At 45.6% G+C, this 24336-nt stretch overlaps 1 protein-coding gene across 3 annotated transcripts in view; it reads right to left on the reverse strand.

Moving 5' to 3' along the window:
• The window catches only part of RBM20 (RNA binding motif protein 20), a 184667-nt gene that overhangs the window by 61576 nt on the left and 98755 nt on the right, over positions 1-24336 (reverse strand). The window contains exon 1 of one of the 3 annotated variants that reach the window (XM_032880311.1): positions 6706-6807. The exons of the other annotated variants lie outside the window; for them this stretch is intronic. The gene's annotated coding sequence lies outside the window, so the exon portion shown is untranslated. Of the gene's footprint in view, positions 1-6705; positions 6808-24336 lie in introns of those variants that run through there. 3 annotated transcript variants of the gene reach the window in all.

Genomic DNA, 24336 nt, shown 5'->3' on the forward strand with positions numbered 1-24336 from the left:
TATTTATTTAAGTAATTTCTGCACCTGACATGGGGCTTGAAGTTACCACCAGCAGTACTATTGTTTTATAAAACATTTTATTTATTCATTTATTTATATCAAGATCAAAAGTCACACGCTCTTCTGACTGTGCCAGCCAGGTGCCCCACCAGCTTTATTGATAGTAACATTGTCTAAGTTTAAGATGTACAATGTAATGGTGTGATATATGTAGGTATTATGAAATGATTGCCACAATAAGTTTGGTTAACAATCTAAGATGTGATTTTAAAATAACACATTTGGTGTTATGAAATGACCAGCTTTTTGGTCCACGGTACTCTTCCACGTTCCTTCAGTCAGAATAAGATTCTCTAAACCAGGGGACGTGCAGTCACCAAGGGGCAGCTAGCGGTTCTATAACTGACAAGAGAGGCCTGCCTTTCCTGGTGGAGTTATCAGAAGTGTTCAAATGTGCAAAAGAGAGCTGATAATGCTGCAAATGCAGAGCCAAGAACACACACTCTGCTAGCATCACGACAGGAAAGACTTATGGCAGAGCAGAATTAACATGGACATATCCACCGAGAACCATGCATTCCTTTTTTTTCTTTTCCTTCTTCTGTATCAATTTATTTTCTGTAAAATATCCTTTATTTTATAAAATGAGGGGTGCCTGGGTGGCTCAGCTGGGAAAGTGTCCGACTTTTGATTTTTGCCCAGGTCATGATCTCGGAGTTGTGAGACAGAGGCTCAAGTCGGGCTCACATGCTGGGCATGGAGCCTGCTTAAGATTCTCTCCCTCTGCCCTCCCCGAAAAGTAAATAAATAAATAAAATGTTTTATAAAACAACAGTACTGCCGGTGGTAACTTATTTTTAATATTCGCATTTTTTTGTTTTGAACTTTAAAAGCTATAAAAATATGAAGAATATAACAAATCTTTACAAGTTTATTACCTGCCCATTGCCCCAGATTAACAAATGCCATGATTATGGTCATTTTCGTCTGATATATTTTTCTAAAAAAAAAAACAAAACCCACAAAATTATACAAAATCGATGTCCCCTTTGAGACTCTATCTAATTCCTCTGTCTCCCTACAGACATCCATGTGTCTTGTGTGTGTCTATCTATATATCTGTCTATGTCTCTCTAAATAAGAAAAAGTATAAAAATAAGAGACTTTTCTATACCTGTGTGTGCTTATAAACCAGCATGTAGGGCTGGTTTCAACAATACTTCTCCTAAAGAAAGAAATGCATATTCTCTGTAGTTAGTTCCTTCCTTCCTTCTGGAAATATTTTATTTATATATTTGAGAATTTGAGAGAGAGGGAAAGAGGGCACTAGTGGGGGTTGCGGGGAGCAGTGAGCAGGGATCCTGATGCGGGGCTCCATCCCAGGACCCTGGGATCATGACCTGAGCCAAAGGCAGACGCTCAGCTGCCTGAGCCACCCAAGTGCCCCTCTGCAGTTTCTTTGAGCACACTGAGGCTTCAGGCAGGGTGGTGGTGTGAAAAACTCGCTGACCTAGAAGAATCAGAAGACCCAGGCGCCACAGCCACTGCTTACTCCCTGTGGGACCGGAAGCTGGTCAGCCCTCTTTTTATGCAGAATGAGAAAGCTAGATGAAAGGACATCCAAGATCTCTTCTACCTCTGAAATCTGATAAACCTCAGGTTTAATTTCCTCATCTGTCAAATGGAGATAATATCTGCTCTGGCTAGCTGTTGTCAAGAGTGAAGGTGATAGGGGTGCCTGGGTGGCTCAGTGGGTTATGCCTCTGCCTTCGACTCAGGTCAAGGTCTCAGGGTCCTGGGATCAAGCCCCACGTCGGGCTCTCCGCTCAGCAGGGAGCCTGCTTCCCCCTCTCTCTGCCTGCCTCTCTGCCTACTTGTGCTTTCTCTCTCTGTCAAATTAAAAAAAAAAAAAAAAAGAGTGAACATGATGGGCAGGCTCGTGGTAAAGCATGACAATGTCGCAGGTAGAATCAAATAATATTTTTAAAAAATCAAATACTATTTAATAACATATAAATATAAAATGAACATTATTTAATAATATATTATTCATATTCATATACTACATATTATTACGATTTTAATATCACATGACTGATATACAATAAATGTTGTAAAATAATATAATCTATAATTTATTATTATTACTTCTCACAAATTAAGCTATTGTTAAGCTCCTGGAAATGCTTTTAAAGAAACTGTTGTTATATATATGGTGTGTTCAGATATTCATGTTGCTGGCCAGTCAGCATAAAATCATTTAATTTCTTCTGTCTTGCCCTGCTGCTCCATTCGCCTCAATTATGCTCTCCTAGCTCCTGCCACCTTGTGTCCTAATTGTCTACACAATTGCTCATCTGATGTCCTCACTGCCCCGCGATTATTTTGAAGGCAGGAATTATGTGTTCTGTTTCATGTCACAGCACCCGGTATGAGGTTGGGTGTGGAACCAATAAACACTCCTATACACATACACATCCACTGCGTGTGTGTGTGTGTATGTGTGTGTGGACTTAGCAGTCATGTGTCACACTCTCCATTTGGTTTCCTGGCTAGATGTTCCATGTGTATGTTGCTACAGGCTCTGAAGAGGAAGTTCTGCAGAGAACGTGGATGAGAGTCAGTCTTTGAACACTGTCCAAATTATGTAAATACCACCAACCACATCAAGTATAAAATTCTAAAATATTCAACAAATAGACTGGTTGCCATATTTTTCTCTTTAATGAAATTTGAAGAAAATGCAATTTTAGTGTATGATCTGAGATGTGTCTAATCTGCACGACTCTGAGATAAAACACATGCTCTGAGAATGATCCCTATGTTCTCCTAACTTTATTGTCAGTAGTTTGTATCACCGAAGTTTTCCTGGTAAATGCATAAGGATGGTTATAAAAATTTAAACCAACCTTAAATCAAAATAAAATTCTAGAATAATTGTTTAGAATTAAGATTCTCAGTCGGTATAGCTGGTCTTTTCCCAGAGTTCCCTAACTATTAACCCGGACATTTTAACCAATGTGACTTAAGCCAAATTATAGGAGTCCATATGAAATTCAAGACGCAGTGTTGGGTAGTTGTGGGGGCTGTAGCACTATTTTGGTCATAAGTAGACCAACTTATTAAACAGACTTTCCAACTGAGAGCTGTACATCTCCTTATGGTCAGTTTACCCTGTAGACCTTACTTTTCTCATCTGTGAAATGGGAGGGTCAGATGAGACATTTTTAAGGCTCCTTTATGCCACATGATTTGAGGATGGTGGATGTTTTCTTAAAGCTGTTATTTATGGCACATGGAAAAGTTAAAATCATCTGGCCATGGTATCATGATAGATTTCAGCCTTGGGACGTCTGAATTTCTAGCCTCTACCCCTCTTCCAGTTCTGGATAACTTCAGAGAGAGACATTTAACCTGCACTCAACAGACCTGTCTGTAAAATGACATGGTGAAACCAGAACTTTTTTAAGAATTAGGTGGACATCAGGAGAGCTTCTTAAAACACAGATGGGGGGCTCACTCCTAGTTGCTATACCAGGAGGGCTGGGTTGGAGCCTGAGAATCTGCATTTCTAACAAGTCCAGGGGACAATGATGCTATACGTTGAGAACCACTAAACTAGAATGTGTTGAACCTACCTTGCAACTCTAAGAATCCATGGTGAGTTACAGAGAACTTACTAACAACTGTGTTTTCATAAGCCGCTTCTATCTACTAAGCAACCAGTACACCAAGAAGGGCCTTCTTTTTTCATAGGGTTTCACACACTGCAAAAAGAACTTCAGGGGCACACGCAGCTACCCTTATACCTACCTTCCTTTAAGAGACTCAATCCTTGGGGCACCTGGGTGGCTCCGTGGATTAAGCGTCCAACTCTTGATTTTGGGTCACGTCATGACCTCAGGGTTCAGGGATGGAGCCTCACCTTGGGCTCTGCACTAAGCAGGGAGCTGCGGCAGGTTCCCTCTCTCCTCCAACCCCCTCCCTGCCCCCGGTTTGTGCTCTCTTGCTCTCTCTCTCTCTCAAATAAATAAACAAATCTTTAAAGAGAGAGAGAGAGAGTTTCAAGGAGTGCGTTCAACATTTGACCTCCTGGAATCAAAACCCTCAAGGTTCACAAAACCTCAGGTAATCTCATTAGTTGGTCCATTAGCTTAGCGTCCTGTTATCTGGTTTGCAGACTAGGAAGAAAGCACAACTCCATTTACCCTATTCACTAATGCAGAGAATAAAAGAATCAGACTCCAGAATGCCAAAAATTCTTCAGTCAAGCAACAGTGTGAGAAAGTCCACCTTTCAAAATCACCCTAGGCTAAAAAAAGAAAAAAAAGTTTTCGACAAATCATCCTTGTCATTAAACTTCAAATGGCAGCACTGCAATCACCAGGGGTGTTTTTAAAACACTGATTCTGATCCACCCCAGGCATTGGGATTTTTAATGGTTCCCCAGGAGAACTTTTGAGAAGCCAAGCCTGAGGCTTGCCAGTCTATAAGGGAATAGAATTGATCTGTTCATCATTACTTTGAGCCCCACAAGCCATTTTTGTCACTACAAGCGGAATGACCATTTGTCTTAAATTATACTTAAGAATAAACACTGTACTTTTTATAAGCCCACAAAGGGTCACAAACGCAATGGGCAATCAATCAATTTCTCTTAGCTATAAACACCGAAGCATATTTTACATGGCTCGATAAATATTTTCTGTGGCAAGACTTTCTCCACAGTGCCCACATAGTCTCTGCCGCAGAGAGCCAGAGGACGATGGCCGGGGGTGGCTTCTGCCATCTAAATTATAAGCACCTTGAAGACATCATCCACCATCCTAAAATCTTTCAGATTCCTGAGTGTCTATCTGGCTCAGTGCCGGGCAAATTAGAAGCACTGAACAAATTTTGCTCAGGGTTTCACTGTGAAGTACAGCGTATATGTTTCCTGTGTGTGTGCTGGGAACGTACGCGGTCTAACTCTGTTAAATTCCTTAGCGCCAATGAGAATATTAAGATTGGAACATTATAAGTATACCGTGTAAATGTCTGTTTGAGAAAGCATCCGTTTCCCAAAGCGGATGGGGGTTTCTGATGCCTTAAGACCCACACATTTCTGACTACAGACAACAAAACACAGGTGCCACCCAAGGCAGAGAATATTCTATATATAGGTTACTTCTGGTTTTTGTTTCTATGTTACACAGCTGTGGCCATATGAAAGCTACTAAAAAGAGTGGATAAAAGGCAAAAAACAGCAAGAGTCAAATGTGGCCATTTGCACGTGCCATTCTGGGTATTTTCTCAGATGACCACAACCTAAGCCTGTGGTTAAGATCCACGGACACTGAGAATTGCCTTGGCAGAGGCAAGAAAGAATGGTTAGAAGTCGATGGCTGACTTTGCTTTCCCTCAAAACTGCTCTCCAGCACTTTCCTCTTCTACCCCATGCATTGCTAATTAGGAACGGCCAACGCTGGGCTGGACATGTACGCAGTCCTCTGTGGTAAAACTGATTACCCTATTCCTATGGAAAATAAGGAAGTCATCTTGCTCAAAAGATCAAATTCCACAAAACCGTAAGGGGCAGCTGTTAGCGTATGCATGTGGGGGGAGGGGAGTGTGTGAAAATATCTACCCTTCAGTTTTCTGACATCTTGGCAAAGGCGTGCAAAAAAAAAAAAGAAGAAAAACATGATTCCAACACATATAAGGCAGAAACCAATGGCAATGCCACGTGATGGATTTTTTTTAAGGCTAAAAATTTCCCACGAGGTAAGACACATCACACATGCCATTTTACACCCCATTTTATACGTGCGGATTTGCCTTAACACACTTGCAAGAAGAAAACCAGTCGTCCTCTCCCCAACGTGTCCAAGCTGCTTTTAATTGCATCAGATAAAGAAACGAGGTGAGTCATGCTTGGTTGTGTTTGAGCCTGCTCACGGATCATCACACTCAGGTCCAAATACGTTCCCTGACCCGCACAGCAGATGTTTATACACTAGCTGGCTTGCTTGCTTGGGGATGACTAAAACAGCTTTGTTTTGAAATATAACTTTACTCAAAGACCCTTCGCAGCTGCAGAAGTGCGTATCAAGGCTCATTCAGAGGTGCGGGGTAGCAATCTTCACACACTTCTTGGCAAAACATCCCAAGCTTCTGAATTCTAACACAGCGCTCCGCTCCAGGTTCGTGAACCTGACTCTGCCCTCAAAGGACACAAGACACTTCAAATGCCTTCAGGTTCCCTTTCCATCGGTGACAAAGTCCAGCCATCAACACACAACACCTCGCCTTCAGAAACCCCCATCCCTCGTAAGGTTTCAGGATTCGGAAAATGCCCCCTTCCATGCCCTCGGGTCTGGTGATAACGCAATCCGGTCTCTGGGCAGCCCCGCAACTTTCCTTTCTCAAAGAGTTTAGTAACCAGCGTAAAAAGAGCATCTAGACTTGCTGACAGGGGGATCGCCGATTTCACTGGGGTCATGGGGAGCTGTCTGAGGTCACATGCTACCCTGCCGTTGTGAGTCATTTCTTACAATTTTTTTTTAAACAGGAGGGGGTGGGGATACAGACAAATCGCATACTCATGCACGGATGCTTAGCGCCAAGAACATGGTCAGGAGAGCCGCCTGGACTAGGGCATAGGAAGCAAACCCTCGGCTTCCTTCCTGTGCTGGGGAAAGGTGGGATGGAGTCATGCAACCTTACCTTTCCGAGAAAGACCAAGGTGCCTGGCATGGAGCGCTCACCTGAGGCCAGCGGAGACGGGAGTCATTTTGGGTGTTGCGTATGTGCCTCCCTAGAAAATTCCAATGACATTCTACCAGCTTTCTGCTTGCCAATCATGACAAGCGTCCACTTACACTCTCACGAGTCAGGGAAGGGGCAGAGGAGGGGGATCGCGGGTGAGGGAGCGAGCAAAAGAGAAAGAGCGGCCCCAGGGCACCGCATACCCGTCTGGAAGGGGAGTCACATGCCACCAGGAGCCATTCCTGCTGCATTACACACGCCGAGTTAAATGGCAAACAATATCAGTCCGAGTTTATGCCACATGTTCTCAGCCTCTTCACATATCAGCTCCCCCGCCGGCGCTGCACAGACGGGCCTCCTGAGCGCCTCTGAAGGAGGGGGTCTCGCGCTTACGACACCCCCACTTTTAATAAAACCCCAAAGCCTCCTGTCCCGATTTACTTTCCTAGTTTTCATTGGTGGTGGTGGTGGTGGGAGTGATGGTGGCTTGTTTGCTTACTTGCTTATTTTTTTGTTTGTTTGTTTTGTTTTTTTCCTTTGGGTTTTCATGGGCAACACTCGGGTCCTGCAGGTGGCCATAACGACATCGAGCCATGGAGCCGCAAGACAGCAGGGCACGCTGACCCCCCGCCTGCAAACCTCCTGAACAGCTTGCCCCTTCTTGGTTTTATGTTTATGGAGCAGGAGATGGAGTGAGGTGACCCAGCAGCTCACCCGCCCAGTGGTGACGGCCGTGCCTTTCAACAGGAAAATCAGACGGTCTCCTGCTCTAAGCGGCGGCTCTTCATCATAGTGAGTCCCCCCAGCGCGCTCCACCCCGGATGTGCTGGAGGGGTTTTGTTTGTCAAAACTGGGGGATGCTGCCAAAATCCTGCAACGCTCAAGAAAGACCCTCCAACCCAGGTTTATGAAGCCCCGGACATCAACAGAACCTCTACTGAGAAACGGCTACAATGATCAAGCCCTTCCAGAAAACACGACACAAAATGAAGAAGAAGAAGAAAGCCAAGACCCCCCTCTCTGGGAGGAGCCGGCGGAGCTGCGGGGTCCAGGGGTGGGCTTTGCCTGGATTGTGGTTTAATCACTTAGGAAACTGCTCACTTTTCTCTCCAGGAGCCCTTGTTCTTCTGTCATTTTTTCCCTCCTGTTTCCAAATCTCACCCTATAATATTTAAATCATCGAACCAAACTACCCCTTTGGTAAGGTTCTAAATCCAAACCAGCTGTCCATGGGGACCTCGCTGCCACGATGTATAAAGCGGCCCTCAGCCCAGGTGGTCCTGCCTGGACGGTCTGGTGTTCATCTGTGATGCCCAGTATCTAATATAATCTCCTCTCGAAATTATTCAGGAGGGTATGCTTTTCACAAAGTAAAACCTTCCCCAAAGACCTTGTACAGGACCAGGGATTAAAGCCCACTGGGTTCTCCTATGTTATGTCCACCCCTAAAGGCAGGGGGGCAGGAGGCAGGTTCGGTCACTGGCATGAGGGAAGCTTCTCTCTGCTAGGACCCAGGGTATGACCTTCCTGCAGCCTGCTGAAACGTCAAAGTGAAAGCCAGTCCACATAGCGCATTTCCAGCTGCCCACCAAGGGTGTGAGCACTGCCCACCTGCCCAGTGAGCTCCAGGGAAAACCTGGGGGCTCTTTCTTCCTAATTTAGTCATAGCCCACAGGCTGCCCCAAGCTTGCCTGGCTCTCTGCCCCCGACTCAGTCACAGACACCCTAAGGCGCCAGTCCCAGATCCTGACCTACAGGAGCCAGCCAACCTGGCTGCAGCTGCATTTCTGCTCAAGCTGTGGGTCCCGCCCATGATCTACCAGGTTTCCCCAAGGCACAAAGTTCAGCTCGAATCATCAACTGCATATTTTGTGCTTCTTTAGTCTCTGTCTTATTTCACGATGCTCAGGATTTTCTTAGGATAAGAGTTTACTGAAAAGTACTTCACCAGGAGCGTCTGGGTCAGTTAAGCACTGGACTCTTCATTTCAGCTCAGGTCATGATCTCAGGGTTGTGAGACTGAGCCCCGCCTCAGGCTCTGCACTGAGCATAGAGCCTGCTTAAGATTCTCTCTCTCTCTCTCTCCTTCTCACTCTGCCCCTTCCCCCCAACCCACTTTCTCTCGAAAAAAGAAAAGAAAAGAAACCAAGAAAGCGCTCTACCACACACATCTCCCCGAATCTGAAGGAGAAGAAAAGTCAGTATTTAGAATGAGCCCTTCTAATTGTGTGACCCAAGCTCATATCCAGAGATCAGGACACAAAGCGTTGGCACAAGCTGATCATCACAAACTGCAATGTAGTAAGCACATGTTGAACATTTACTGTATACCAACACTACCAGGCAAGCAAGGAAGGAGGAACACAGGTAATACTGAGTGTAGATGTACAAGGCATTATGTTACCCATTTCACATACTTGATCATCACAAGTCTTAAAAATTTATGATCACTATGCCCACTTTACAGATGAGAACACAGAGGCTCCAAAATGACAGGGTAACTAACCCAAAGTCCCAAAGTCAATCTATGGTCATTTGGTCAATCATATGGTCCATATGATCCCAAAGACCTGTCCTTCCACTAAAACATGCCCCAAGGTACAAGGTGAGTCATAATTGTATCTAACAGAATAAAACAAGATGAATGAGGCAGGTAAGATGTGTTCCAAGTCAAATGAAAACAGAACTGACTGCATAATACGTGTGGCCCAATGCAAAATGAAAATGCAGAGTCCTTGTTCAAAAATTATTAAGAATTTCAAGATGGCAACAGCACAGCATTAAATTAAGTGCAGAACCCTTCGAATCAATGGACCTTATGAGAACACATGCCCATGAAGCCAGTCCTGACAGGGAGGGAAGAGCTCTGAGAGGTCAGTTGTGGGGATGGGAGCTCTGTCATCTGTCTACACTGCCCCCAGCAGTTCCCAGAGCACTGCAGCCCAGAACCCTCTGCAGGACAGCCAAGCCTCTCCCTGTTTCCTTTGGCCATTCTTTCTCCTGCTGCAGAGCTGGCATTAATGTGAAGGCATGAGAAAGGTCCAGGGGGCACTGCTTGGGTTGGGAGAAGCAGAAGGCAAATCTGGCCCAAACAAATCCTACTAGTAATTATGATACTGAGTTTCTTCAGGTAACCCATGGAAAGAGGTCATTTGGCCTCCGCTCCTGAGGAGATGCCCCAGAGCAGTGGTGCAGTGATCCTCAGTGGAAGGAGGGGCGAAGTCATACAGGATAACAAGAGACACAAGTGGCAGGGACATGGCACCAGCTCATGTGTGAGGAGTGAAGGCAGAGAAAGGCTGAGAACCAGTGAGTGAGGAACAATCAGCTGGAGTGGGAAACACGGGGTTGGTGCCTGGCGTCCTCACCGGCTCACTGGGTGACCTCCAGTCAGCCACCGAGTCCTGGGGGCTCAGGACACCCCAGTGCCAGGTACGTAGGAACTTACAGACCTGCCGTGTGGCCATTAAAAGCAGTGTTTAGGGGCGCCTGGGTGGCTCAGTGGGTTAAAGCCTCTGCTTTCGGCTCAGGTCATGATCCCAGCATCCTGGGATCGAGCCCCATATCGGGCTCTCTGCTCAGCAGGGAGCCTGCTACCCCTCTCTCTCTGCCTGCCTCTCTGCTTACTTGTGATCTCTGTCTGTCAAATAAACAGATAAAATCTTAAAAAAAAAAAAAAGCAGTGTTTATCCACTTACTCTTTAACGTTAAATCAAAAACCAGTGCACAAAATTGCATATTTATTATGCTTACAGACATGTAAATGGCAAAAATAACCCTTAGGTAGGAAAAAAAAAAAAACAATGAATACAGAACACATCAAAATGTCAACAAGGGGCAGTCCGGGGAAACTTGGGTAACTTGCTTCTCCGTTCTCTTTTTGTGAATGGTCCAATTTTTATTTAATAAACATGTTTACTTTTCAGAAGTAATTTTTTAGGGAAAATAAATTCAGTTGGGCTAATGGTGCCCATCTAGCTTATAAGGACCGTCAAATGACCCCTTCATATTACAGAGTGTAACCCAGCCTCTTATCATAGCAGACACGTCTCTCCTGGAGAACCATATGCCAAAAGTAAGGGCAAGGGACACAGGAAAATGAGGCATCTATGCAAGGCATGGCCATGTTCATCCTCTCCCGAAGGCCAAAGCACATAACTCGGGTGGGTTTTCATACCTGCCTGCCAAGAAGGCACTGAGCACAAAGCAGGTAGAACATGCGCCTTGTTGTCCAGGGGAAAACAAAGGTTCATTTTATGACCTTTGACTTCTCACCAGAGAGATCGAAGTCATTAACATGAAGACAGCTTCTTGGCACATGCCACAGCTCAAAGTCGACAGCCTCCACCCTCTCTCCTGGCCTGTCCTTCAACCCACTGCTGGTCTAGGGGCAGGGAGGAGGACCTAACTGCCATCAGGCAGGACAGAGAGGGAAAGGCAGGGTCATGGAACAATCCTGAAAGTGGCCTTGGGTCTTTGGTCTCTGACTTAACATTTCAATCTCCTTGGCTCAGTTTCTTATAATTCTCAGGGCAGTGCAAAGTAACTGTGTTTTCTTTTGGGTGTGCACGTTCAAGGAGAGTGCTAATTAGTGACTAATCAGGCTAGCCCAGGCTGACAGACCGCATAGCTGGGCCTCCCATAGTTTCAGCCCTCTGCCGTAGGTTGTGGATCCCCCCAGAATCTACCCACACTGGACAAGCAGCGCTGGTCCCTGCGGTGGCCCCTCCCTCCCCCCTCTCCAGGCAACTCTGGTTAAACGATCTCTCAAAACCACTTGCTCTTTATAACCAGGGCTGAGTTATACCATCTTCAGCAACAGGGGGAAAAGAAAAGAGGAGGTCTTGGGCCCCTGGGATGGATAGAAGGCAGCAAGTGACACCTTGATAGAGCCAGGCAGAAGTTTCAGTCTCTTGTCACAGGAAGATGCAAGGAGAGAACAAAGACAGGACTCGTTCCCAGAATGGAAAAGCTCGGCCCTGGAATGGCTACTTCCTGCACAGACAAAGGCCAGCCACAACCCATTAGCAGAGGAAACCAGTCAAGAGCTGTGAGTCACACGATGTGGGAATGGGCCCTTCCTAGAAAAGGAAGCCAGTTCTTTGTTGATCAGGGTTTTTTAATTCCCTTCTGGGTAACTGTTGTTCCACATTAGGTTCTCTAGGGGCCCCCAAAACAGAAGCCGGAAGCATTTTTAAGTTTTCCAGGGTTGCTTTTTTTTTTTTTCCTTTTAACATTTTATTTGACAGAGAGAGAGACCAGTAGAGGGACACAAGCAGGGGGGAGCCGCAGGCAAGGGAGAAGCAGGCTCCCTGCTGAGCAGGGAGCCTGATGTGGGGGCTCCATCCCAGGACCCTGGGATCATGACCTGAGCCAGAGGCAGACACTTAATGACTGAGCCACCCAGGCGCCCCTCCAGGGTTGCTCTTTAAAAGACTGAATCTACCTTCCAGACATAAATCCCGTGCTGGGCTCTCAGGACCTTTGGACAATCTGTTCCCTCTGCCTAAGAGTCCCTTCCTCCAGATTTGCACAGTGCAATAGGGTAGCTATTAACCACATGTACTTTCTCAAATTTAAGTTATTAATATTAAATACAATTTAAAACTCAGTCCCTCAATCATACTAGCCACATTTCAAGTGTTCAGTAACTACATGGAACTAGCTAGATCACACAGCATGTAACATCTTCAGCATTCGGAAAGTTCTACTGGACAGCATTGCTTTGGATCTTCGTGTAATTGGCTCCTTCTCAACCTCTGGTCCCTGTACCACTGTTATCCTCTCAAAGAGGCCACCACAGATCCAGGAACCTAAAGGATATATGGTGACTCTCTGTCCCCTTATCCTACCTTTATCTCTATCTGAAATTACCTTATTTGTTTCATACTTGATTGCCTATCCCAGCCTTGGAATACAATCTCCACGAGAACAAAGAGCTTGTCTGCCCTTTTTATTGCTGCATGTCTAACACCCAGAACAGTATCTGGCACAAACAGAAACTCAAGTCAATATTGTTCAATAAATGAGTCTACTCCATATCTGTGGGATCAGAGCACACCAGCCACCCAAGACAGCTGTCACTTATCTTCCCACGGACCAAGACAATAGCTAAGCATGGGACCCAGTTAGAACATTTGGGATGCTGGGTGTTGTGGGAGTACCGGGTAGAAGCAGGGTGGCTGAAACCCAGCCTGGTCCTGATTCTCCTCCAGGAACCCAGTGGCCTTTCATCGCCTCCATCAGTCAGTCAACGGGGCCAGGTCCAGCTCTTGTACTGCCCTCCTCTGCTTTTGCAAATGATCAAAATACTCTCAAATGTATTAGACACCCTTCAACACGCGATCACTCTTCCTCCATGTGCATATGCAAAACTAAATGACAGGCTGGGATCCTAAGTTTTAAGGACTGGTTGGTATTTTTTTAAGATTTATTATTTTAGAGGGGGGTCAGGGTAGAAGGGGAGGGAGAGAAAGATTGTCAAGGAGACTCCACACTGAGCTTGGCTCCCAGGGCAGGGCTTAATCTCACAACCCTGAGATCAGGACCTGAGCCGAAATCAAGAGTCAGACGCTCAACCGACTGAGTCACCCAGGCACCCTGACCTGTTGATATTTTAATACTCTGCATACTCTATGAACGCTTTCTGATGTCCTCTCTGGAATAGGAGGTGGAGGGAGTCTACTACAACTTTGTTTTACTATTAACTTCAATTAAAATTTGAATGGTAGGGCCACCTGGGTGGCTCAGTCACTTAAAGCAGTTGCCTTCGGCTCAGGTCATGATCCCAGGGCCCTGGGATCAGGCCCCAAGTCAGCTCCCTGCTCAGCAGAGAACCTGCTTTTCCCTCTCTGTGTGCTGCTCTGCCTGCATGTTCTCCCTATCTCTCTCTCAAACAAATAGATGAAATCTTATAAAAAAATTTTTTTTGAATGACAAGGGGACACCTGGGTGGCACAGTCAGTTAAGCTTCTGCCTTCAGCCCAGGTCATGATCCCAGGGTCCTGGGTTAGAATCCTGCATCTGGCTCCCTGCTCAGTGGGGAGTCTGCTTCTCTCTCTCCCTCTCCCCTCCCCACTGCTCATGCTCTGTCTCTCTCTCAAAATAATAAATAAAATTTTTAAAAAATTTTTTGAATGGCAAGAATATTACTTTCAGCAAAACATCATCCCCATGGCTAAACACAAGAGGAGCACCAAGATAAAAGAATTGGAAAACATACTACATGTCACAGTACTGAACGTTCATAGCAAGCTGATACAGAGGAGGGGGGCATGGAAACAGGTCACACACAGTGAAAGGAGAACAATAAGCAAATACGATACAAAAGTAAGAGCAGGTGGTATCTGCTCAGAACCAATCTGAAGGACATAAAATAAAAATAAAAATAAAAATAAAATATAAAATAAAATAAACCAAAGGGCAGCCTGGAGCAGCTTTGGCAGCGTACCCTCCAGTTCCTGCTAAGGAAACAAATCTGATTTTAAGCTGGTTTCCTCTTAAAGGCGCGCCAGGCAGTTGTTTCCTAAATCTCTAACTGCTCTCTCAGTGACACCAGCTAATAAGATGCACGAGCCTCAGTAACGGAGGAGCATGGCAGGACAACGTATTTGTGAGAGAACCGGCAAGAAGAACAGGCACTTCTTATCCACCAAACTCCAACTGCCACTTCCTGATGGCGCACGGGAGAAGAAAGAAACACAAACAAGTCAGCTACAAGAGAAAGGGAGCAGGGGTGACAGTTTTCTCTTCCAATATCCATTCTGAAATGAGTTTTAGGAAATTGAGTTTATTCTGATGTACAAATCATGAATTAACTTTTGTTTCGTTGGCCAGAACTGCTTGGAGCCTCGTGATAGGCAGCAGAATTGGTTCCCAACTTCAGGCTTTCTCCATTTTGTTTCTTGCTGAGTCTTTTTTTTTTTTTTAAGATTTAATTTTTTTTTTTATTTGACAGAGAGAGAGAGAGGCAGAGAGAATGAGAGTGGGGAGAAGAGGGAGAGGGAGAGGCAGGCTCCCCACTGAGCAGGGAGCCCGATGTGGGGCTCAATCCCAGGACCCTGGGATCATGACCTGAGCCGAAAGCAGCTGCTTAACCAGCTGAGCCAACCAGGCGTCCCTTGCTGAGTCTTCAACAGAGAAGCACAGTCACATTTGAACCTTGACCCGAGGATGGTCCTCCTCCAGGTAGGAAGGTCACTCTCACCGATGTGAGTCCAGGTTTGTGAGGGATACTCACTGAGGTATGGGGAAGGTCGGAACCAGGCGGATCAGTCAAATCAATGGGAAAACAAACATCTCAGGTCACTTACAAGCAGCCCTAGGTTCCCCTCTAAATCTCAGTTTCTCTCTTAGGTCTTTGAGCTCTCTGCACAGGACAAGATTGTCAGCATTCTGATGGCAAGGACTCTACAATACCCAGCACGCTGCATTCCAGACAGCAGAAGTCCATTAAATGTTTTCTGAATCAACCAATGATTTATAGGCTTTTCCCCATGTTGATTATAATTTCAGAGGTTTCTGACCATATTTTGGAAAGGAAGACCTGGGGGTCAGAAATTCATTCTTGACATTCAGGATTTAAAGTTATAAAAGCTTGATCCAAGACCAGCTAGTCAAAATGTAGTGTTCAGTGAGCCGAAGACGGGACTCGCAAACCTGTCCCCAGTGCACCCACTCGTCCCTGGCCAGAGTCAGGAGCTGACACACATTGGAGTGCTAGGGCCTCAGGCCATGAGAGGAGAGGCTACTGACTAATGCTGTCTTTCCCAACTGAATCAAAGCCAGTTGCCCTCATTGCTGTCCCTGACTTGAAGAGGCTGGATCTTGGCCACTGCTGGGCAGCACAGGGCCAGGCTGAGGTGGCTGGGGAACCAGCTGAGAGTGGTCTTTCTTTGATGGTTATTTTTTTAAGGCAAGGATGCAACTTACTGGCCAACCAATTGAAGTTACCCCTTGAGGAAGGAACAAGTGGCCTCAAGCAGGATGAGCTCCACCATCCATCAGAAGTCTCACGTTTTTATCCCAAAGTCTATGCCAGGTCAGTCTTTCAAATGGTTACTACCAATCTCTTGGAGCAAGTAAAAACGTGGGCCTATATCCCCTTGATCCTTTTGCCCTGTAAAGTTCCTACTGGCAAATATCATCATTATTAAACACAAATGCATCATTTTATGCAATAAAAATGTATAGCTATTTTGTATAAGGCAGGTTAGGTAGTGGGATATTCAGATAAACCCTCTGGCTGAAAACAACTCTGTAGAAATCATCTTAAAGGCAATGAGGAGTAGAAAAGATAGCACAGTCCTGCCCGTCGAATTTTGGAAGAAGATTGAACCCAAAGAGTTTGGGGGATTATGTGAGTGCCAAAATTGCTTTTGTCTTGAAGACTTTGTAAGGGTACAGGTGACAGAAGGCAAGGTGAAGTTTGCTTTCAGTGTAAGGACTTACAGGATACCTTTTCCTGCATTAAGCTGGGTTCCAAAGGGCTACAGACTCGGGATTAGGATGAAGCAGGATGAATCTGTTCCTCCCCAAACCCACAGGCCCAGAAAGAAGGTTGCTCTGGGGGCCAGTAGCATCTCATTCATTGACCCAGGATAGCTAAACAAGTGTCTGCTTTATTTGTTAAACTCTGCATACATGCTTTAAAAATTTTGGGTGTGTGTGTGCCATATTTCAAAATTGAAAATGATTAAAAAAACATCAACAATCACATACTTAACCCTTTCAACTGTAGTCCATGTCCAGACTTTTCTATCTTAGCTCAGTGTTTAGCAAACTAAAAACCCATGAATGAGTTCTCCGGAGACCATCTCAACCAGCCTTCTGTCTACAGCCAAGTAAATGCTTACTATACCCAGTTCACAGACGATGCAACTAAAGTCTAATGAACTTGATTGATTTATCCAAGGCCATAGTAATTTCATCCAGAGAGTTAATGGAGAATTACTTTTACTTCTATTTCTCAAAAAAAAAAGCAAATTCTATCTTTTTAAAAAGATTTTTATTTATTTATTTGACACAGAGAGAGAGATCACAAGCAGGCAGAGAAGCAGGCAGAGAGAGAGGGGGAAACAGGCGCCCCACTGAGCAGACAGCCCGATGTGGGGCTTGATCCCAGGACCCTGAGATCATGACCTGAGCCGAAGGTAGAGGCTTAACCCACTGAGCCGCCCAGATGCCCCCAAATTCTATTTTTAACTCACCTGCCCCCATATACCCATTCTACATGTTACAAATCCATCGGAAAGATTTCCTAGTGGTGTATCTACTGCACTGAAATAGCCCCAGAACTGAGTCTGCATACCCAGGACTCTATCCCGCATATTTCAGAAAGACAAACTCGTGGCCAGAAAAGTGTGAGTGCCTGTAATTAACAGGGCTTTTGCAAATCTCTCCCTTAATATTGATGCAGTGATACAATTCAGATGGTGCAAGAGCAGGGATTAAAGAAACAGGACACATAATCAAGCCTGGACTTGAGGGTGGTTTCCCAGTGAGATGCTCACCAAAAACAATGCCGCTAAAACCACCAGCCACGCATCGCGCTCTGGGAAACAGCATCACACCACCGGGAGCAGCCACTGCCCCAGAGCAAGGAACTCAGAGGAAGCATCGCCTAGCCTGGGGGGCTGGGCAGGGACAGTGAAGGAGGAGAGGCAAAAATGGCAGCAGTGGCTTAAGAAGTAGATCCTCGGAAGTTTTTAAGAAACCACCTTCCTCTTAATACAAATACATGTTTAGAGAGCAGCTTCGTTTACTGCGAATTCTCTCTACAATCATCAGGCAGGTTAAAACAACTGCCATAGAGCACGAGATTTTCAACCCTGGTCATTGCAAACACAAGAGCTTTATGTTGCCTCTGGGCAATGTCCACCCTTCTGGGATCCCCCGCACTCTCGGCTTCTGCCGTGCAAACGCCATCACTGTAAGGAACCTCCTTCCATGAGAACGCGCTCTTTGTGGCCGTCAGCAAGCTGGGGGTGAAGTTAAAACTTGCACAGTCAAGTTCCAGCCAGCGTGTCGGGAATTGTGGGTTTCCAGAGGTGTGGCCATTTTCTCTCGAAAGGTTCAGGTCCCAGAGAGCCTCGGTGGGTCTGTTTTAGGGCATATCCTGAGAACCACAGCTATGACCACAGAATGGAGCCTCCAAAAGCCCCTTATTTCTCAAACCACCTTGCAGGGAAAGAACCCAGAAGATGCAAAGGGGAGATGCTCAAATGAAACAAAGAATGGGAGACACAGAAGAGGGAGGATAAGAGACGAGATAGGCTGTGATGGATAATGTCCTTAGAGGTTGAGAGGTTGAGGTGAACGGAGGGAAAGAATGTGTCTACACCCCCAAACGGATCCTGCTACAACTGCTCTCAATTTAAATACTCGGTCTAGTCTCTTAAAATTCACTTCTGTGGCAAAGAGAAATGATGAGAGGATTCTCTGCCTTTCAACTCTGATTTTTGTGTCATTTAGCACTCAGATTGGTTTTACAGGGACGTCATGTAAAGTTTGAAGAATCTGTCTACACACACACACACACACACACACAGTTTACAATGACTAACATCTCGTTTGCACTCCCTGCTTGGATTGAGAGCAATGACAACTGGAATTCCAAATATTGTGTGGAAAACAGCACCAACTCCTCCCTTCTTTTTTTCAAAGCTCTCTCTCCACAGGCAAAAAGGAAAGGATCCCCTATAGCACTCCGGTCTCCTCAGGTTAACCCCATTTCACAGATGAGAAAAAGTCAGAGAGGCCTGCAGATCCATAAGGGAGGCAGGACTCCAAGACTCCCATTTCTAAATTACCAGCCCAGAGACAACCATCTTGAGCAAAATACCGGTAACTCCCTAGACACCCCTGACATCCATCCTTTGTGCCCATCCTCCCAACACTGCACCATATTTCTTGGGTGTATTTCTTGGCTCGTTTTCAGACTATGACTCCAGAGCAATAATGGGGAATAATGGAGTCCAATTAAGCAGGTACATCAACGTCAGCAGCACGACACTCCTACTCAGTCCACTAATTAAGAATCTCTGCCACTCAGTAGGGAACACACTTATAGCTACTGGGCACCCAGATCCACCCTGCCAAGGAAAACAGAAAAGTCTAGGGCTTCAGAGACATCAGGCAGCGCCTGTGAATTAAGAGGTCAGGCAAGTATGAGTTGAATGTAATGATAATCACTTGCACGTACTCGTACAGAATTCGTGCTTATGAGAAGGCTCTTCCCCATGCATTCTTCCTTCTCTGCTCCTCCTGCCTTGGTCACCTCTCCCACAGAGAGAAGAGGGAACGTGAGAGCCACCAAGGGAGAGGACCTTAGCTGATGATCAGTCCAATCTTCTTGTTTTCCAGAGTGAAAAGCTCCTGAGAGGGAAGATTCTCACCCTCAGACACAGCTTGGTGATGACAGTGCCAGGACCAGAATCAGACTTTTAGGGCCAGGCAATCTCCCTAATACAGCTATGGCTTCCACACTGCATGCCGATCTGGATTGGTAGTTGTTTTGTGCTTTCTTGTTTTAGTATATGTGGTGCTGCTGAAGCGAGCATTTGATGTGTTTTCTTTAAAAAAAAAAAAGTTTTGATACAAAAATATGGATAAATATAGCAAGTTGTCATATTCCCACCATCCAGAATTAACCAAGGTTAACATTTCCTCAACTTTAACATTGAAGACAAGCATCTCATCCTCTTCCCTCCCATTCTGCCCAGAGGCAATATCCCTGTGGATACGTCTAAGCCATAGTCTCATAGTTAACACTCATAAATCATGGTACTTTAACACAGTCAATTTATCAAGCTTTTCACTTTTGAGATGTTGGAGTTTGGGGGGGGGATGTCTTTTCTAAAAAAATATTTTTAACCCCTAAGGTCATAAAGATACTCCCCTGGATTATGTTTTAACAGTGCCTAAGTTTTGATTTTCACATCTAAGGCGAGCTAAAATTTATCTTTATGTATGCTATGACATAAGGAGCTAATATTTTTCTATAGAAAGCAAGTTGTCTTGGCATGAGTCACTGAAGAGCTCAGCCTCTCACACTGGTTTATAATACATGGCTACCCATGCCAGAAGTTCACAGGGATTCTTAGATCTGTTTCTCCGCTCTAATCTGTTTTATTGATCCCCTCATTCTTTAAAACTTTTTTGGGGGCACCTGGGTGGTTCGGTGGGTTGAGACTCTGCCTTCGGCTCAGGTCATGGTCTCAGGGTCCTGGGATCGAGTCCCGCGTCAGGCTCTCTGCTCAGCGGGGAGCCTGCTTCCCCCACCTCTCTCTGCCTGCCTCTCTGCCTACTTGTGATCCCTCTCTCTGTAAAACAAACAAATAAAATCTTTTTTTAAAAAAAGTGAGCCCAGTAGTTTGGAGAGAAGCATCACCTTTAAAAAAACAAAACAAAACAAAACAAAAAAACTTTTTTTTTTCCCCAGAAGTATCAGACCTATCTATATACCTTACTCCTCCACCAAATGAATTTCAGAATTGGTTTGTGTAGTTCTAAGAGAAATCCTAGTTGGAATATTGGTCAGAATTGTCTTAAATGAGATGCTTTTATGCAAAAAGTTGTCCCATCTATGAACATACCATTATCCATTTATTATATACCCTGATAATGTTTTATGATTTTCTTCATCAAAGCCTTATCTATGTTTTATCTCATTTATTCCCAGGTGCCATACAGTTTAGTTGTTATTATGAACATTATCCTTTTTCCTATAGGTTGCTGTTGTTTTACAGAAGTGCTATTGTTTTTTGTATGTTGATACTGTACTCTGCAACTATGCTTATCTCTTTTATTATATATAATACTTTTGAAAGTTCTTGAATTTTGAAGGTACATAATCATATGATCATATATATGATCTTTATATAATGAGAACTATGTCTCTTATTTTCTATCCTTGTGCTTCATTTATTTTTCTTATCTTATTGCATTGGCTAGGTCCACTAGCACACCGTTGAACAGCAGTGGTGATACCTAGTATCCTTGCTCTTATTCTGACTCTATCTGGGAATGCTTCTAAGGTTTCCCTAGTAAGCATGATGTTGGCCATAGGATGGCAGTTGCCTTTTTTCATGTTCTCAGATGACATCTTCCCAACTAGTAAGCTCCTGAGGCACCTGGATGGCTTTGTCAGTTAAGCATCTGCCTTTAGCTCAGGTCATGATCTCAGGGTCCTGGAATTGAGCCCCACATTGGGCTCCCTGCTCAGCAGAGAGTCTACTTCTCCCTTTCCCTCTGGCCTGCTGCATGCGCATGTGCTCTTTCTCTCCCTCAAATAAATAAATAAAACCTTTAACAAAAAAATTCCAACTACTAATTTCCTTTGAAGTAAGGCCTAAATCTAAGTCTCATACATCTTTCCATCCACTGTTGTACAGTGCCTGTCCCACAGGAAATGAACAATAAATGTTTGCTTGCTGCTTCTATGTTTCGAAACTCTACTACTCAGTGTTTCTTTTGACACTTTCTGCTTCTCTGACCCCAGCAAACGCAGTAGATACTGCAGCAACATTTGGCTAGATGGCTCTTTCTTTTTTTATTAATTATTTTTTCTGCCAGATGGCTCTAAGATGAGGCTTTTCGAGCATGTATGCACACGTGTGTGTGTGTGTGTGTGCGTGCGTGCACATGTGTGTACATACTTAAATCTTATGGAGAAGATGTCTCTGGTACTGAGGCTCTGAGAGTTCACGAAGAAGACAAAGAATGCTGGTTTTTAAAAAGTGAATTCTGTCAGGGATTTGGGATTTGATTACCATCTGAAAACTATCCTCTCCCTCCTTCATTCCATGTGAACGAGGATTTGGGGGGGATTAACTGGCCCCAGAATGGCTTGACTTTTCCAGAAACAAAAGAAGCAGCAACTCCACGGGCAGGACAGGGCTGCTCACACATTTCAGCTGGAGTGATGCCACACACCTTCTGGCTTCTCGGCAAGAATGCAGGTCCCGGGAATGTGACCAGCAGAGCCCCCCAGGGCTGCACATGCAAACCCACCAGGAACCACCTTCAGTCCTGACAAGGAAACATTGCTGCTGAGGAAAGGAGAAACAGAACCGCGGCAGTCCTTCCTTCTTGCACACAAGCTCCTGCTCCCTTTGCCCCTGACAGAGCCATCGGCCACCTTCTTGAGCCATTTCCCCAACCCTTGGCTCACTTGCCTGAGGTTCAAGGAGGAATGCAAATGTCAGGAGATGAGATGGTGGCGGCCCCACTCCAGCCCTCCTCAGCCTGTCTGAGCAAACCGCTGGGAAGAGGGGAAACTGGGTGCTGCACACCTGGGGTAAAATCAGAATGACCGGCGGCAGGGACCCCCACCTCAGCAGCAAGAATTGCAGAGGCCGGAGCAGGCATGGGCAACAGAGAGAAGACTGTGCTCCCACCCGAGTTCAATTCTCAGCCCCACCACTTCCTTGCAGTGTCATCACAGGCAACCTTTCTATCCCTAAGTACCTCTTCTGCAAAATGGGGACAGGCACGATGGCCTCAAGTGCTGTCGCAGCAGGGACCGCGGGTAAGGGAGAGTCTGCTTCATCTCTGAAATGCCCCAGGCCTCTGAAGGAAATCTGCGTGAAGGCTAGGGACTGGAAATCCCTAAGTGGATGGCACAAAGGACCAGGGCACGCTGAGAGGAATGGGGATAAGCCGTGAGCTGGGCTCTGCCAGGGAGACCCAAAAGCCTTCCCCTCCAGTGTCATTAAAATGGCTTTGTGACTTAGCAGCCTCTCAGGATACAAGCAGCCCATGGCAGAACAAAGTGAGAGTGAGCGAGGCTGAGCAGGACGGCTGGACTGGACCCCTCCAGGCCCGTCTTCACCTCCTCTTCTCCCGTGGCCCCCACATCCATGCCAGGAAGGAGTCTTCTGGGTCTGTCTCCACTCTGAATGGCAAAGGCAAAGGCAAATGCAGCCACTCCGTGCTATTCACCCTGCCAATGTCCCAGGAATGATTCTTGTTTCCCTCACATCACTCCCAGCCCCAGAGGAAGCTCCAGAGCGCTACCAGCCGCATCCTCCCTGGCCGGGGGGCTTGCTTCACTCCTCTGCGCAAAACCTTCAGGGGCTCCAACTTGTCACCGCGTCCAGACTTCCCAAAAAGCCCCTGTCCCAAGCTGGGTTCGCTCCCACCCCGTCTCCCCACAGGTTCGCTCAACAGACCACCTACCTTTACCCAAGGACACATGCACCTTTTGCCTCTGGACTTGGGTGCACCTTTCTGTATCATGAACCGTATTTCATCCTTCTAGTTATGGCCCACAGTGCCCTTAACACAGGAAATTTTCAGAAGGCAAAACTGAGGCCAAACAACACGGATGGCCTTTTGAAAACAAACGCTGTGAGAGGACTGAGAGAAGCCAGACAGAGAAGGCCACAGACTGATGATTCTGGGCACAGGAAACATCCATAAGAGGCAAACCCAGAGGGACACGAACCAGACTGGGGTCCGGGGGAGGAGAGAGTGACTGCTGAGTGGGTGCGGGGTCCTCTTTGTGGACCATGAAAATGTTCTGGAACTGAGAGCAGTGACATTTGTGATGTACTTAATGACACTGAATTCTATCCTTTAAAATGGTAAGTGCTGTGCTGTGGGTATTTTACCAACACACACACACACCAAGGCTGAGAATGTATAAATAATTATTCCAGGGGCACACAGCTAGTAAGTGATTATAGGAGTTGAATTTAAGAGCTTGGTTTTTCACTGTCATTTTAAGAGTCAACAGAGAGCCATCCCTCTACATCTCTACATCCAGCCCATGTCAGGTGCATTCCTGCTGATGCCTCCTCTGAGTGATCCAGGCCTTGATAGCTCTTGTTTCCAGAAACACCCACGGTACCCAACCCTGTGCCATCTTACATGCTGGTCTTTGTCCCCGTAGATGGACGGAGCACTCTCTGAGGACGGGACCTCTTGTCCAAGCCTTCCCAGGGGGCTTACTGCCTTCAGTAAGTGTGTTGTGTAGTGGCCACTGAAAAGCATTCTGGATGCTGTTTATATTTTTCACAGTTTTAACTTGTATTTTGGCTGAAAAGTTCCCACGTTCTTTTGCTCAGCAAAACATAACAGTCGCCTTTTGGCATCGATTCAATCTCAGGAAATGCCTTTTTGTCACAGAACCACTAAGCCAAGTGCTACCTATTGTTTTCTCATTGATGGGGGAAAAAAAAAGTTAACACCACTGAATCCATTTATTCGTAAGAGAAAGTTTCATTTCTCTACTTCAAACACTGTGAATATTATAGGTTGCATTTTTAATAGAGCAAGCCAATAAATAAAAACATGTGACATAATGGCTTAAAGTTTAAACACGTCAACTGAAAAACAAGTTTTATTACTTCACTTGAATTTTTTGTTTGTTTGTTCTCTTTTTAGTCTATTAAGGAACTAGGAAGGGAAACCCAGGTTAGCCTTGAGTCCACCACTTATGACCTTGGGCAAATCCCCTGACCCCTAGGGTAGTTTTCCTACCCACAAAATGGGAATAAAATGTGCCTTCCTTGCGGCTTCGGGGTGGCTCAGTGGGTTAAAGCCTCTGCCTTTGGCTCAGGTCATGATCCCAGGATCCTGGGATCA

This window comes from Lontra canadensis, unplaced genomic scaffold, assembly GCF_010015895.1.
Source record: "Lontra canadensis isolate GAN:19392208 unplaced genomic scaffold, GSC_riverotter_1.0 scaffold3, whole genome shotgun sequence".
In the NCBI taxonomy this organism is placed as follows: Eukaryota; Metazoa; Chordata; class Mammalia; order Carnivora; family Mustelidae; genus Lontra; species Lontra canadensis.